General features: G+C 38.4%; 1 protein-coding gene across 1 annotated transcript in view; it reads right to left on the bottom strand.

The window, feature by feature from the left end:
* TCF4 (transcription factor 4) overlaps nucleotides 1–15,089 on the bottom strand; it is a 350,509-nt gene that overhangs the window by 173,673 nt on the left and 161,747 nt on the right. The window lies entirely within an intron of this gene.

The raw sequence follows: 15,089 nt of genomic DNA, 5'->3' as shown, positions 1-15,089 counted from the left end.
GAGATATATAGAGCCTCAGATGCTATCTGGCCACATCTAAGGATAACATCAAGGCTGCTCATTTGTTTATTTTAGAAGTATCTTTAGCCTTAATAATCTGCAAGGGAGACAATGAAACCACATTTCAAGAGATCTAAGCAGTAGAATTTAGTGACATATGAAGAGTTGTCATAGAAAATTGATCCGTATTACTAGTGACATGACTAGGTGCCCAGAACATAAGCCCCACCCCAAGAGGGAGGGTTACTTCTTTCTTCAAGAGTAGAGCTTAAGGGTACATAGTCCTTTACACCCAGGACTCTACTGTTCTTTTTTCCAATGGGAAGACTCAACAGTGGTATTTTGAGACACTGAATTGAAATCCTTCTAAAGTTTACAACCCCCAAGTTTTCCTCCCTCAACTCCAGTTAAAATAAATGTTAAAAGTAACAGTAGTCATTTTTTATCTTTTGGTTCAATGACAATGCTATTAGAGTCTACCTTCCTGACACCACACAAAGAACCTATCTTTAATAAATCTTCTATCTTGTCAAAAGTGCACCTTGTAGCTAAGTCACTATATACACAAAACGGAAGATGATTTTCAAAAAAAAAGCCAAACCTGAGTTTCAAAATTTCTCTCTCGGTATTAACTCTTCTACTAGCTTCAGTGAATCTCAGGCTTAGGAAAACACTTCCCCCCTACCCCATTTCTGGTATTGTGTTGAGGGCAAAGTAGAAAATCAATGTCCATATCAGTTTCAATTCCAATGGAACAGGATACCATCTCATAGACTGTCTATCAAGAAAGATCTAAGAGAATAACTTTCATTGTATGAGGATTTTACATTAAAGAAAAGACACGTTTACCCATTTCAGAAGCATAAGTGGTCATACAGACATACGTACTCTTCTGTGTAAACCAAGTGTAAACTTATACTCTTGAATTTCTCTTTGTAAATATTACTAACAGAAAAAGCTCGACCTTTATGAGCTATCAAATGACATATGTCCTTCCTTATGCTCTTATGTCTAAAAAGCTTCAATACAGCCACCACATAGTTCACTTTGATGTAATCTCCACTTGTTTAACAATCAGAAAAGCAGGTGGAGTAGGGAGGTAGGCAGACAGACAGATAGAAAGATAGATGGATAAAGGAGAATTTACTCTGACTTCCCTGTTAAGTGAACAAACATCTACTGTCCTGTTTGGGTAATTTCTAAAAATCAGATTGCAAAATACAGTAGGAAGGAAGAAGGGCTATCTAATTTTTCTCTAGAAGGAATTACTGAAGCTATCCCCTATAGAATTTCACCACCTGGTATTATTTCCCACCCCTGACTCCAGCACAGAGACCTGGTTCCTACCAGGATTTGTCTCAACTCATATATATAAGCTGGGACTATTCCTTCCATCATTTTAAAGGTAGAAGATCAGTGCAAATAGTAAGGGGGAGAGAGATGGGAGGGGGGAGAGAGAGGGAGAGGGAGAGGGAGAGGGAGAGAAGAAGAAGAAGAAGAAGAAGAAGAAGAAGAAGAAGAAGAAGAGAGGGAGGGAGGGAGGAAGGGAAAGAATATGAATGAAAATAAACGGAAGAGAAAGGAGAGAAATAAAGAGAGGGAGAATGAAATGAAAAGAGCAAGGGGGTAGGAAGGAAGGGAGAGAAGGAGGAGGGAGAGACGAGAAGAATATGAATTCACGCTGCACAGAGTCCCCAAAGTACTCTTGGCTACATAGACCCAGCATTCTTTACTATCATATCAGATACAGACTGCTTAATCTTAATTTTGCTTGTTAAAAAATATTTATCCAGATACAAAAATAAACCCACTGCAAATTACAAGTTGTCAGGGTTAAAAATCTACTCCTGTTTGTGTGGGGGAGGATAAGAGACCAGCATAGACATGAATCATTCTCAGTAATTTGAGTGTTTCCATGACATCAATGGGCACCCGTCCAGGACTCTGTCGAAGTCTGCGAGGTACCAAAGAGGCAGCGCAGCCAGCAGGAGGCTGGGAGGTGCACTTTTTTTTTTATTTTTTTTTTTTTAGGATTATGCTCCTTGTAAAGATTTCATCTGTAGCATCCACTTTTACCATCAAATAGATCGCTCCAGAGATCATGAGAGAACACATTTCATTCTGATAGTGTAAGCCTTTAACTTTATTATATCTTTTTGTTCCCAAATTCAACTATAAATCTGCCCTCACAGCCCAAACCCCTGTTTGGGAGCAAAATAATCAGGGGCTGTGGGCAACCCGAGCACCTTCTCAAACATATTATATCCATTCCTATCATTTGCTAATGACAAACAGCAGCCATTTTACAATGACATCTCAGTTTCTAAAGAATATATATATGTACATATACATATCTTTTGTGTAAACTGTCCATTAAAAATTAGCTATGGTTTTGATGTTGATTTTCTGCTTAAAATTCGCTGGAACATTTGTTTCAGATAATAAAATTTTCAAGAGCACTGATAACACGTCTGAGTAGGATTCTTAAGTGACTATCTGTGCTCATGAACACAAAAGCCCCTAACTATCTGCGTTTCCTCTATGTCAGGCATGGGTTTTTGTCACTTATACCTACTGGCTGGCGCGGACAGCTTCTTTCCTCCTTTCTCCATTCTTCGACACCCACCTCCTCCCCCATCCCCACAACCACAATGAAGCCCTGAAAGAGCTGAAGGTTCTATTTTCCCAATATTTAAAAGAGATAGCAGCGATGAACAAACCCGGCGCGTTCACTGCGGAATTTTCGAGACAACCCTCTAGTACGACGATGCGACAGCCGCTGCGGATATTTTTTGGCACAAAGACAATGGTGGCAGTGCCAAGCCCCATGGCGAAAACTACTCAGAAGAGGCATAAGGGTGGCATTAATCGCTCAAGTCTTTTACTGCATGGACTACTGCTGTCCATATTTTAGAAACTAAAAGTACCCGTTAGTAACATTTGTTGTATGCCCGTAAAGGGGTGGGGGGGGGGGGAGGGATTCTGAAATATATACCAGAAACCAATCTTGTCAGGCATTTGATTCATTTTTATACCTAAAAGGACCAAATGTTAAACTTTGCTGCTGGTGATGATTTGCCTTGCACGAAACGAATGATATGACCTAATGGAGTACACTGAAGGCTGAATGAAAGCTATAGAGAGGATTTCATAAACTAAGTCGACATATTGGCTAAACAACTTTCTTCTGCAAAAATGATGTATACAAGGAACATGTAATACTATGTCACAATTTTTTAAATTAAGCAAGAAAAATGCTGTAAATGAGCAGACACAACATCCGTCAATCAATCCTTCTGGAGACAAAGGAGATCAACACGCAGCCCCTTCTCCAGAACAAGTCGGCATCTACAGTGAGCAAACAATCCAGAAAGTCAACACGTGTTTTGACCAAATTGAACCCATCAGCTGCTAAAACCTATATTTAAATTTGACTATTAAAAATGGCAGCAACTGATAATCAATAAAGGATTCCGTTGCTTCTTCTGTTGCCCTTGAAACACAAACCTAAGCAGAAAACATAAGCTGCTTCCAATTTTTTTAAAGGCCAATATTTTTGTTGATCTATTCAATAAAGACTTTATCTTGCTGCCCTGGGAAGATAAGGGGGAAAAAATGGTTTTTGTTTAGGGGCATTATTGTTAACAAATGTCTATAAAATTCCAAATGTAATACTTTTATATTCTTATATCATTTTCCATTTGACTTCTATTTTTTTTTCTTTCAATATATCCATGGTATCCTATTGTAAGGGAATGCCAAGGAAACCGGATGAGAATGAAAACATCACTTAAAGCAAACATGATCTCATAAGTCCATTTATTTACAAGGATACATCCAAGAAGTATCACCTTTGGTAGATTACTGCACCTGAACAATTCTAATCCACATGGAAACAGACAAGAACAACTTACTGATAACATGATTTCTGAAGATAGGCTGTGGTTGACCAGTAGGGTAATAACAAGCTCATGTTTGGCTTTCTGGCCTTTCATTCTTAAAAGGTCACTTTAAAAATGAAATATACATGGTAGGTATTTCATCCACCACTGAAAAAGATTACCTATACCAGTGGAACATATCATCCCATGAAAAGCCTTAATGAAAAATTATCTGATGCTTCAGGACAAGCCAAGCAAGGCTGTTTCGCTGTTAATCCTCATTCTGGGAACTGAAGAATGAGCCTTTTGTTCCCTGGCATCAGACTGGGGAACTCATCATAACCATGTTCGGATCAGAATAAATCTCTGTCCCCAACCCCAACCCATCATCCCTGGTTACCCTATTAATTTTTTTTTTTTTTTTGCATATTGAAAAGACTATTTCACTAAACAATGAATGAAATTTTTGGTGGCTCTGAAAGCATATGTGAGGTTATTATTTACAGACCTTTCATCTTTTCCATGCTCGCTTTTCCCTCCTTTACCCAAATAAGAATAACTGAGTCCTTGCCATGTATTACTGCCCACTACACAAAGGGCATATGCAGACTGATTTATTCAATCTGCACAACAACCCTGGCAGGCAGGTAATATAAACACCATTTTATAGATGAGGAAACTGAGACACAGAAAACTGACTGAGGTTAGTTACACAGGCAGTTGAGTGACCTAACCAGGATTCAAACCCTGGCAGTTTGATTCCAAAGGCTGTGCTCTTAGCACTATTCTGTGCTGCTACTTAAAACTCCGGAGGGGAAAAGAAAAAAAAAAAAAAAAAACTATAAATAAGCGAGAAGCCCAATACTGAAGACTCAAATCCCAGAGCTCAAAACACTCATGAATTTGATATGAAATTAATGAAAGTGTCTTATAGGTGGTGATAATTTACATTTACATGGTATTTTATCCCTAAAAGGTCTCTTGGTACTTTACAGCAGTGCAACTGACGTACACCAGAACCTGTGACATCATATAATAAACTGCAACCATCTCCACGTTGACTTGAAGCAACTAATCAACAAAAACATGGCAGCAAACTGCATCTATACACGTTCCCTATGTGAAGAATATGACTTCGTATTAAGATGCATGCACAGAGAAGAGCGTAAGAAAAAATATAATGTAGGACAACACAGCATCGCTTATGAGAGTCTTCTCTGAAATAGTAACCCCACAACAGGCTCCAAAAAACAAAAGGAAGGCTAATTTAAAGAGTCTAGGAAATGTTACAAGCTACTTATATCCGTCCCCCAGAAATTTACATTATAGCTTAGCATGTTAAAGCCTCTGAGAAGTCCTGCAGTGCATTTATTTTAGCTTAATACCATATATCCTAAACTTATCTGAACACAGATCTGCCTCCATCTTTTTGTCATTTAATGCAAGTCATGAGGAACTTCAGGAGCTACTATTATTTAAAAAAAACATAACACTAAGAATGTGTTGGGTTAATATAGGTTTGTAATGTTTTATGAAATAAATAGTATGTCTAAAAAACGATTTGATTTTAATTAAATTGATCTAAAAACATTTTTCATTTTTTGTGATGTTTCTATGCAGATACACCTTTGTGTATGACCAGCTCTGACTAGCTGGTCAACTTTAATTACCCCTGGTCTTTGACTGGTGGTACGAGCCTGCATTTGCAAGAAATCAGAAGTTGACATTATTCTTCTGATGTCTCAAATTCAAAGAGCACTGGTTCTCTCCTACAGAATCTCACTGTTCCAGGACAACTCTGTCTTCATCTATAGGCACTAAAAAATCCCAATTTAATAAATTTTATGCTAAAAGAATTACAACTCAATTTCAGCAGATAAACTAGTCATTCCACAGCCTAGAAAATTCTCTTCCTCCCCTTCTTCCTGAATTGAGACCAGAAAGAAAACTGGGGGGAAATGTGGCTGTGCACATGGCGTGTAGCAAGGGATGATGGAAGTTGGGAGCTATCCATGTCCCCAGAAAAGACCAGCATCAGTCCTCTCTTTCAGGGATGTGCTGTAGTCATAAACATAGAATACTCAGTAATGATCTATAGCTCTGATCCTGGAAAATTATGAGTTTTGGCTGCATTTTGTCACTGATTCACCTCATCTCGTCTAGACACTGTGCTGCCTTCAAACCAGTGGGTGGACTAAAATTCCAGCTACGCCGACTATCTTGAGACACCACCAAAATTCTTCCTTTTGCGGGACTGCCTATGGTTCAGAATCTATATTCAATTCTCCTTAAAGCACTCCCATTTGTAAAGCACTGTATGGTATGCAAAGTAATTAAACTTACATACTTAAGACAATACACCCTCAGAAGTTCTCAGAGGGGCATTTTCCTCTCTAGTTTTATAGATGTGTCACTAAAACGAAGAAAGAGCAACCAACTTGGACGTGTAGAAGACATTATACAGGTATCAAGAGATAAAGCTAGAACACAAACTTCCAATTCCAGTATCAAAGCCCCTTTAGATATATTCCACTTCTTTTTGGAGTATTCTAGATATAATGTCAGTATCTGCTGTGCTAACAAAGATTGCTCCACCTGTCTTCTTCTCAATGTGTACCACAACCCTCCCCTCAAATCATTTTAACTCAATTTGTAAGGCAAGAAGGAGTCCTCAAGTCCTTTGATGGATGAAAATGTTAGAACAGACAGGCATTTTGAATGACCATCCTCTGGTACACCAAAAATTACCTTCTAGATGCAAGATGAAAAGTACTGTTTTAGGATTATTTCACGTGCCCTAGACAACAGCCAAAATAATCCCCTCACGCTCAGTGTCATGCTTCGGAGAAGTGCACACATTATCAAATTAAAGCACATGAGTTTTATGCTTTATTTTCCAAATGCAGGAAAATCTTTCACTGAAAATAACGCTAATTCCACAGAGTGTGCAATTAATCAACATAATCACGGGGATAACTTAGCTGTTTGGGGAGGTGTGTCAAATAACTCTTTAAGGCCACTAAAGTGCCACTTCAGCCACCAGAGTAATGATTTTCTGAATCAGCAATTTGTACAAGGGTCCCCTGGAGACCTGAAGGACTAAGGGCAACCCTGAAATCACTCAACTTACTTCTAATGAGTAACTTACCACTGGCTTTATGTGAATAAGATCTTAATAGTTCTGCCTCCCCTGTTTTATATTGTTACCGCAGTTTGTGTGCATGATGATTGGCTATAACACAACCACAGCAATTAAGGGTTTGTGTGGCCTCTGAAGAAACAACATATGCATTTGAAAGCTTATTTTTTTTATTCGAAGAAGTATAATTGCTTTTATATAAAAATGAGGAAAGGTCAGTCTTGCAATATATATTACAGGTATCAAAGCAAGCAGAAATAAATATTTCCGCTAGATTCACAGGAGGAAAGGAGGACACAGGATGGATGGGCTATTCTGGGCTAAGAAACTTGGCTGATCATGAGAACCATTAGTGAGAAGTTTCTTAAAAACAGATTCCTGGCTTCTCTACCCCAGGGTATCTGCATTCAACAGAGTAGAATCCGGTATTCTATTTTTTTTTTTTTAAATAAAATTCCACTGGTTAGTCTAACAAGCCAGGGATAACAGTAACCAATTTAAAGTGACAGGCATAGCCTCTAAGGTTAGATGAAACTCCAGTAAACCTGGTAGCCTGGTGAACAGGTGAACAGCAACAATAACAAAAAAAAAAAAAAAAAAAGATTACTACCTGATCCAACCTATTTAACCGGGCTTTAAAAAAAAAACAAACAAACAAGCAACTGTCGGGGCGCCTGTGTGGCTCTGTCGGTTGAGCATCATGGCTCAGGTCATGATCTCACGGCTCATGAGGTTTGAGCCTCGTGTCGGGCTCTGTGCTGACAGCTCAGGGCCTAGAGTCTGCTTCAGATTCTGTCTTGTCTCTCTCTCTCTCTCTCTCTCTCTCTCCCCCTTCCCCAGCTTGTGCTCTCTCTCTCTCTCTCTCCTTCTGTCTCTCTCTCAAAAGTAAATAAACATTAAATTTTTTTTAAAAAAACAAACAACTGTTTATCTCTGGGGTCCTTTCTGACAGTTCTGTTTCAGAAACCTTTTTCCGGCAGCATACTTAACCTTTAAACTTGTTCATCTCCACTAATGAAGACTGGTTGTCTTACAGAAATTAGTCTCACACTCCCACATATATTCTCCTAATAAATGACGGAATGTCAAGACTTGAGAGTCTGAGAGGTGAAAGGCTCCTCCCCTTCTTTCAGTCCCACTGGCCACTGCTCTGAATGTGTCCCCTTCCCCTATTCTACCCGAAGGCCAAAGTCACCTTTACACTTCAGGACCAACCTCTAGCGAACCTAGTTTGTTAAAAGGCCCCTCCACCCTTTCCATGCTCTACGGAAGGCATCTCAAGTCCATACAAAGGGAGAGAATCTGGCCCTTTGATCCCTCTGGGCGAGATCTGTGACATTTCTGGTCAGACGCAATAGAAACATCATATGAGTAAAGATTCTGTTGCCTGGCTAAATTTTTTGGAATTTATCAGCAAAACTTAAGAAAATCTAGAGCTATGCTTTACCACGCAAATCGCTTTTAGCAATAAACTATTTGCTGCCCATTAAGCCGATGTTCTAATAGAGTCTTACTAATCTTAAGTGTAAAGACTAACACTGACCAAACTCTGAGTAAGTGGAACAGAAAATAGAGGAAAAGGTTTGTTAGTATTATGTTTGTTATAGTGTCTACAAAGGAAAATTACATGATTTAGCACCATGGCACATAAGCAATGGCCTCAGTTTTCAAGTTGAGCCTACAACTAACAAGAATATAATGAGTATTACTCTAAAGGAAACCACACATACATTTGATATGATACCCAAGACTGTACAAAAGTAAGACAGATGAGAATTTCATGAAGATTTTAAATACCATTTAGACATGTGTATAATATATATAGGCATTGTACTTAGATATATACACACGTATATAAGTAACATTTAACATTTTTTAAAGTTTTATTTATTTAAGTAATCGCTACACCCAACATGGGACTCAAACTCATGACCCCGAGATCAAGAGTCGCACGCTTTTCTGATGGAGCCAGCCAGGTGCCTCCATTGTGAATCCCAGGTGGAAGATAATATAAATGTCATTTATTAACATACATTAGATGACCAATATATTAGATGATCGTTTCTCCGGCCTTAGCATTGAATTACACTAGGTCTATGTTTCCTAAACATACATCACTGAGAAGCTGGGGGTAATAGCCCAAAATTCAAAATACATCTCAGAGCATCCAAAAAGTAGGAAGACTGCTAATTCTTGAACCTGCTCTTCAAGATCAACTTCAAGAGACAGGGCCCACAGCAACCAAAGTGGAAGGTACACAGGACCAGATTCCTCAGAGTCTGACTCCCCAGTGACACTAGTCACTTTTAAAGGAAGATGATGATTCAAAGATAAAGTTACATGAGCCACTGAGTCCCACACTATGATGTTTAAGAAAAGCCTCCTAATTACTGAATACATGAGCATGACTATATCAGGAGAGGAAGGCGGGGGGCACAGGAAGGAAGAGGAGAGGCCGTGGGAAAAATGGTCAAGGAGAAGAACGGAGGAAGGACAAGGGGAGTAGTCAGAATACCGACCTCATACTACCAAAATAGGCAAGAAAATCAAATACATGACATGGAAGATATGTTTACAGACAGCACTTTTCAGTTCTGAAACTTGCAAAAATGATCACCTGAATGAGTGTCAAAGAGGTCAAAAAACCATGAGATATGAAAATAAATATTTGTTGATGCCTCTGTGTACCACGTGTTGGCTGCTGGTACATCAATGATGGACATTATTCTCAAGAGGGAGGGTTTAGTTGGTTGAAATGCTAGGGAGCAAACCCAACAATGTACATCGGTAAGGAGTGTAATGGGTGTACTGAAAAGCACAGAGGAAGAGAATGCCTAACAGAACCTCATCGTGGTAACAGGCGGCAACCGGAGAGCTGTGTATCTGAGCTTCCACGCAAGATGCTATTGTAACCGACTTAGTGGCAAGTTGATATGTGTTAGAACATGGTTCACAGTTACCAGGCAATGTTAAAGAAATGAGAGACATTTACATCATTTTTATTCAAAACAAACTTTAAGATAACTGGTACCTAAAATTGGAAAGCCAGAAAACTGGAAAAAAACTTAAATAACATTTCCCCCCTTCCTTAACTCTAAACTCTTTGATAGTTCCATATTGGAGGGAGATGGTTTGGGAATTTTGAAGGCAACAGCTTACAAATCAGAGAAGTTTACAACAGAAGACAAAAGAGCTGCACAAATCTCAGCTGTCCTTTCAGTGACACAATTACCAAATTGATTCAATCGAGTCCTTTCAATTGAAGAAATATGTGGAAATCACTTTTACATAATTAATTATTATAAAGAAACTGGTGAAACCTTGTCAACAAAGAACCTTGTCAAAAAACCTTGCTATTTTAAAGACATATCCATTCCACAGAGCCCTGGTCTTCACCACCAGAACCACATCTCCATCCAAGCGGTGGCCACTGTGACTGCCCTTGTGGAAGTTAAGTTGGCCCCGTGACCTGGCGATAAAGGGGCCATCAGTAATCTGCTCCTTTAACATCTCACACTCTACAAACAACAACCAAAAGAGAAAAAAACAAAACAAAAAGAGGTTCTGCTCAAACTACCATTCTCAAAGTCTGCCAGGGAGGATAGCTTGATTTGGTCTGCAGGGAAACCAAAAATGCCTTTATAAAACATTGCATTGTAAATATATGCTCATTTTTCTTCACAAAGCATGTGAAAACTATTGCCACTATCAGGGAGTTTTCTGCTAGGGATTAGCTACCACATCCATTACCTACAAGGGTCATACTACAAAATTTCAGTGATTTATCTTTCTTAAGTCCATTCCCAACTTAGTCAAACAAACATTCTCCATAAGCGTAACGAGTCCAGGAGGAACTATGAAAGCAACAAAAATGCAATCAATGTAATATGACATCACCCACTTAAAAGTTCAAGACTGGCATACACTTTATGTGTTATCTGACCTATCAGTAATCTTTTTTGCAAAAGCAAACAAACAGATAAAAAAAAAACAAAAAAACTTCATTTCCCAACAGAAACAAATTGGCTGTCACTCTCAGTATTAGCCTACTACTTTATAATCACTACAAATATATTTTTATAAAAACGCAAAAACAAAACATACCAAAAAACCCAACCCTGAAAAGTGAAACAAGAGCCACACAGACCAGGCGGTTCCTATCTGAGCAGCCAGCAGAGGGCGCACATGCCCCAACAAGAGCTGGCTCTGGCCAGCCACCACCCAAACTCACTAAGCCTGACCAAAATTTGAATACAGGGAGGGGGGAAAAATCATCCTATCAGTAGCATTAATAAAACAAGCATGCTCAGTTTAGGATCAGTGAGAAATATACACAAGTACACTTATTATTAAACTCTGACTTTAATAGAGATTTCCTAGCTGCCTCATGGAAAACTTTCCATCTTTCCATTAAAAAGATGTAATTCTTCTTTGTATGGAAGTGTGGTTATATCAGTTTTCAAGGTCACTATAGTTTTTATAGTCCTATGCTAAGAGTTATCTGTAATACGTGAATTTGTAAATTAAATATTAAATTTCTAACATATAAACACACATGTTCTGGTGAGTATGTCAGATTAACTTTTATAAATGGACTCTCTTTTAGTGTATTTCCATGTGTTAGATACAAATCTACTAATGAATTTTTGTAACCCTAGAGCAATTAAATATGTATCATCTGTATGGTTAAACTAGATACATGGGTTACTTATTTTTCTACTTGTTTGTGCTTGATTATTTGGGTCTCTGTGTTATAATATTTGGGGCTAGAGTAGGTCACACTAGAAGAGTACCTGGCACCTACGTACATGTACATATAGAAAGGGACACTTTATTCTTTTAAGGAAATTTTCCTATGAATGCAAAAGTCACACGCTCCTCCTAGAGCTTTCTAAGCTTGTGACTCCAGAAACCGTATCGCAACTTGAAAAAAAAAAAAATGAATTACCTCATGAAAGCACCAAATTAAAATAGACATCCAATACTACAGTTTTTATGTCTACACATAAAAATTAAATAATCCATAGGATGTTCAATGTCTAATTTCAAATAGGCTGGAATAAACGGAAGGCGTGCATTTAAGTTTCAAGATGGAGAGCCTGCTTGGTAAGATAATTAACAGCCACTTGTCCATCCACCTAAAGGATCAATTCAGCCTCACATCTACTCACCAAACAGAAACAATGAAGCCATGTAACATCTCCACAAGGTGATTTTATTTTTCTTAAGCATTCTCAGTAGATTGGGAGTTGAACTTAATTTACAGCATCCGCAAACCAGGTGGCTTAGGTTACATGTAGGTCACGATAAATAATACTTATCCTTTGGCTGATGTGGCTACACCATTTCTGCATAAGTTAAAATGACGATGTTTTATTATTCCTAAGCACTCAATTCTGAAATGTTTGCACAATCTGTTAAGTCCAGGCAAATTTAAACGATTTTGACATGCAGCCTGCTAAGGCCAGTGACGGGGATAATGCCTCTTTACGTGGGTAAAATTCTGTGGCATATAGGTCACTCTCTTAAGGGGAATCAACTGTGTGTCTCTCCTTTGCATTTTCCACCACAATCCTTCATCCTGCAGCCTGGAGCTGAGAGTGAAATGCAAGAAAGGAGCCGAGTGCTCAAAGCAAAAATCTGCTTCCAGGACAATCCATTATATCTGACAAGTTAAATGTTCCATGGTAGGCCATATGGCACGAGAGCAGGCCCGACGATGGGAGAGGGGAACTCGGCAAATGCATCACAATTAAGGAGTTTGGCTGCAGACTTTACTTTGAATTACTTTTTTTTTTTATTAAATTTTAAATGCTGCCCCCCCCCAATTTTTAACTGAATCCCTTTTATGAGACAATTTCTAAAGAAGTTCCACAATTTCTTTCTCACTTCGTGACTGTGGCTACTGAAATCTAAAGGCTAAGGTACACATGGCCATTTTTGTCAAATGGAGTTTCAAAGAGGAGACCTGTAGCCTCGTTTAAAAAATTTCAGGACAAATAATGTGAAGACTCTATCTGTTCCCCAGATTAGGAGATGTAAATGAAATCGTTCATCAGATTGGGACATGTGAGTGAAACTGATGGAACATTCAATGAAACCAGTTCCCGTTTTTAGTCAAAAAAATCTTACGAGCTGTACAGTCATAATTGGCATGTGCCTATTTTTTCAATGGTCTACTTAATATTTATCAAATTAATGAATTCTCTGAAGACCACGTCAGGTGAATTTAGCTCCTCCTAGCAGCCCCCCAGAAAGCAGCTCTGCATACGGCCGCTAATCCCATGTCCCAGAGACAAGTCTCACAAGCTCTCTAAGACACTCATTAAAACCAGGTGGTCCGTGATAATAAATATTTGTTGTTAGAAACAACATCAGGTAAATAATATCTGGACTACGACCAAGGTGTGCACGTGTTGCATTAAAGGAGGGAACAAGAAACGACCAAAATGGTGTCAGTATACCACGTTGTACCACCATTCAGTATGTCATGCTTTCAAATAAAGGAAACAAACAGTCTTCTTTTTCCTGAAGAACTCTCAGGAAGAGAACTGGACCCATGCTAAAACCTGAAAAAGCTTTCTACACAAGTGTCCAAATGCATCTGGTCCAGTGTCGAACAGTGATTTTAACACCCTCAATTCCTGGGGATGACACATGCTTGAGGAAATTTACATATAATTTGATACATAGGTAGGTATACACATATATAAATTGTAACGGGTAGGTTCTTCTAAACAATAGTGACTATCGTTCAAGTAGCCACACTGGCTTGCAAACACGAAATTCATGATGATTGAGAAAAACGTGTATGCATCTTTCCGAAAGAGAAGACACGAAGACTCATTTCCTTAAACTATTTTCACTCTCCATTTCTCCAGAGGGTCACTATTTCCCTCAAATGCACCCGCTTCTGCCTTAATTAAGAATAACATTATTTCAAAGAGCATATCCAGACACTTAATAAAAATGGGTCAATTTTTTTGATGTATATAATTAGTAATACATTTTCTGGCAGTCCCAAAGTTACTATTTGTTAATAACCTAATATAATCTTATATATTTGCATCTCTCTTATGTTTGAATTTGAGACAGTTCATTGCATTATGAAGATGGTATGTAGGTTAAAAATTGGTCATTTGCATTAAAAATCAATTGTTACAGCTCTTTGTTTTTATCAGGAGCTTTCACACACGTGTTCTTATAAGCTTCATCATAATCCTGTTAGGTAGGTATCATTAACTATGAGCATTAATAGCTTCATCCAATATGTAAGGAAAAAGGAGATTCAGAGAGGTTAATGTATTTGCCTTACAGCACACAGCTACGAAACGGAGCCACATCTGCCCAAGCCCACTTCTGACGTCAGCATTGTATGGTCATGCCATACCACATACTTCATGAGGAAGTAGGAGCATTACAAAGATTTAAGCAAGTCTTACTTAGGAATGCAAGTATATATCATACATTTTTACTTCATATTAAAGAAAAGTAGCCAAATATTCCAGTATTGCGATAATGCCCAGTTTGAAAAAGGCTCCAAAATCCTAGGCCTGGGTTTTCTAGGAGGAATGAACACATACTCAACACACAATTACATATGAACACACTCACACACGTACACACACTTGTAAAATGTAGCCACGCACACGTCGGCACCAAGAGTGCATTGGGCCATTGTGTACCGTAGATCCTATTTCTGTGTATCCAGATCCACATTTTTATTACTAATTAAAATGTCCAGATGGTAAAATAACACCTGATCTGAGGGGCTTTTAAGTACAGTAATTGTCAACGCTCAACTCCTACATTGTTAACAAATTGGAAAAATTGGCCTGCATTGAGTTTTATATGTTCTGTTTCCAAACCAAAAGTGAAATGCAGTTAAAACTTTAATAATTTGAGCACAAAAATGCCCACGTGAAACTCTTTACCAAGGAAAAAATAAGGAGAAAGATCTGCCATTCAAAATCATTTCAATTAAGAGAAAGCCTAGGAACTCCAAGGAATCGAACGCCCTATCATTGCAATACAGTTGTGTTTTATGGGGGGAAAACATATAACAGGGG

The sequence above is a fragment of the Lynx rufus genome, unplaced genomic scaffold, assembly GCF_022079265.1.
Source record: "Lynx rufus isolate CCGP_SWC_20201006 ecotype Redwood Valley unplaced genomic scaffold, mLynRuf1.p SCAF_20, whole genome shotgun sequence".
Lineage (NCBI taxonomy): Eukaryota > Metazoa > Chordata > Mammalia > Carnivora > Felidae > Lynx > Lynx rufus.
This window is presented reverse-complemented; position numbering and strand designations above follow the sequence as displayed.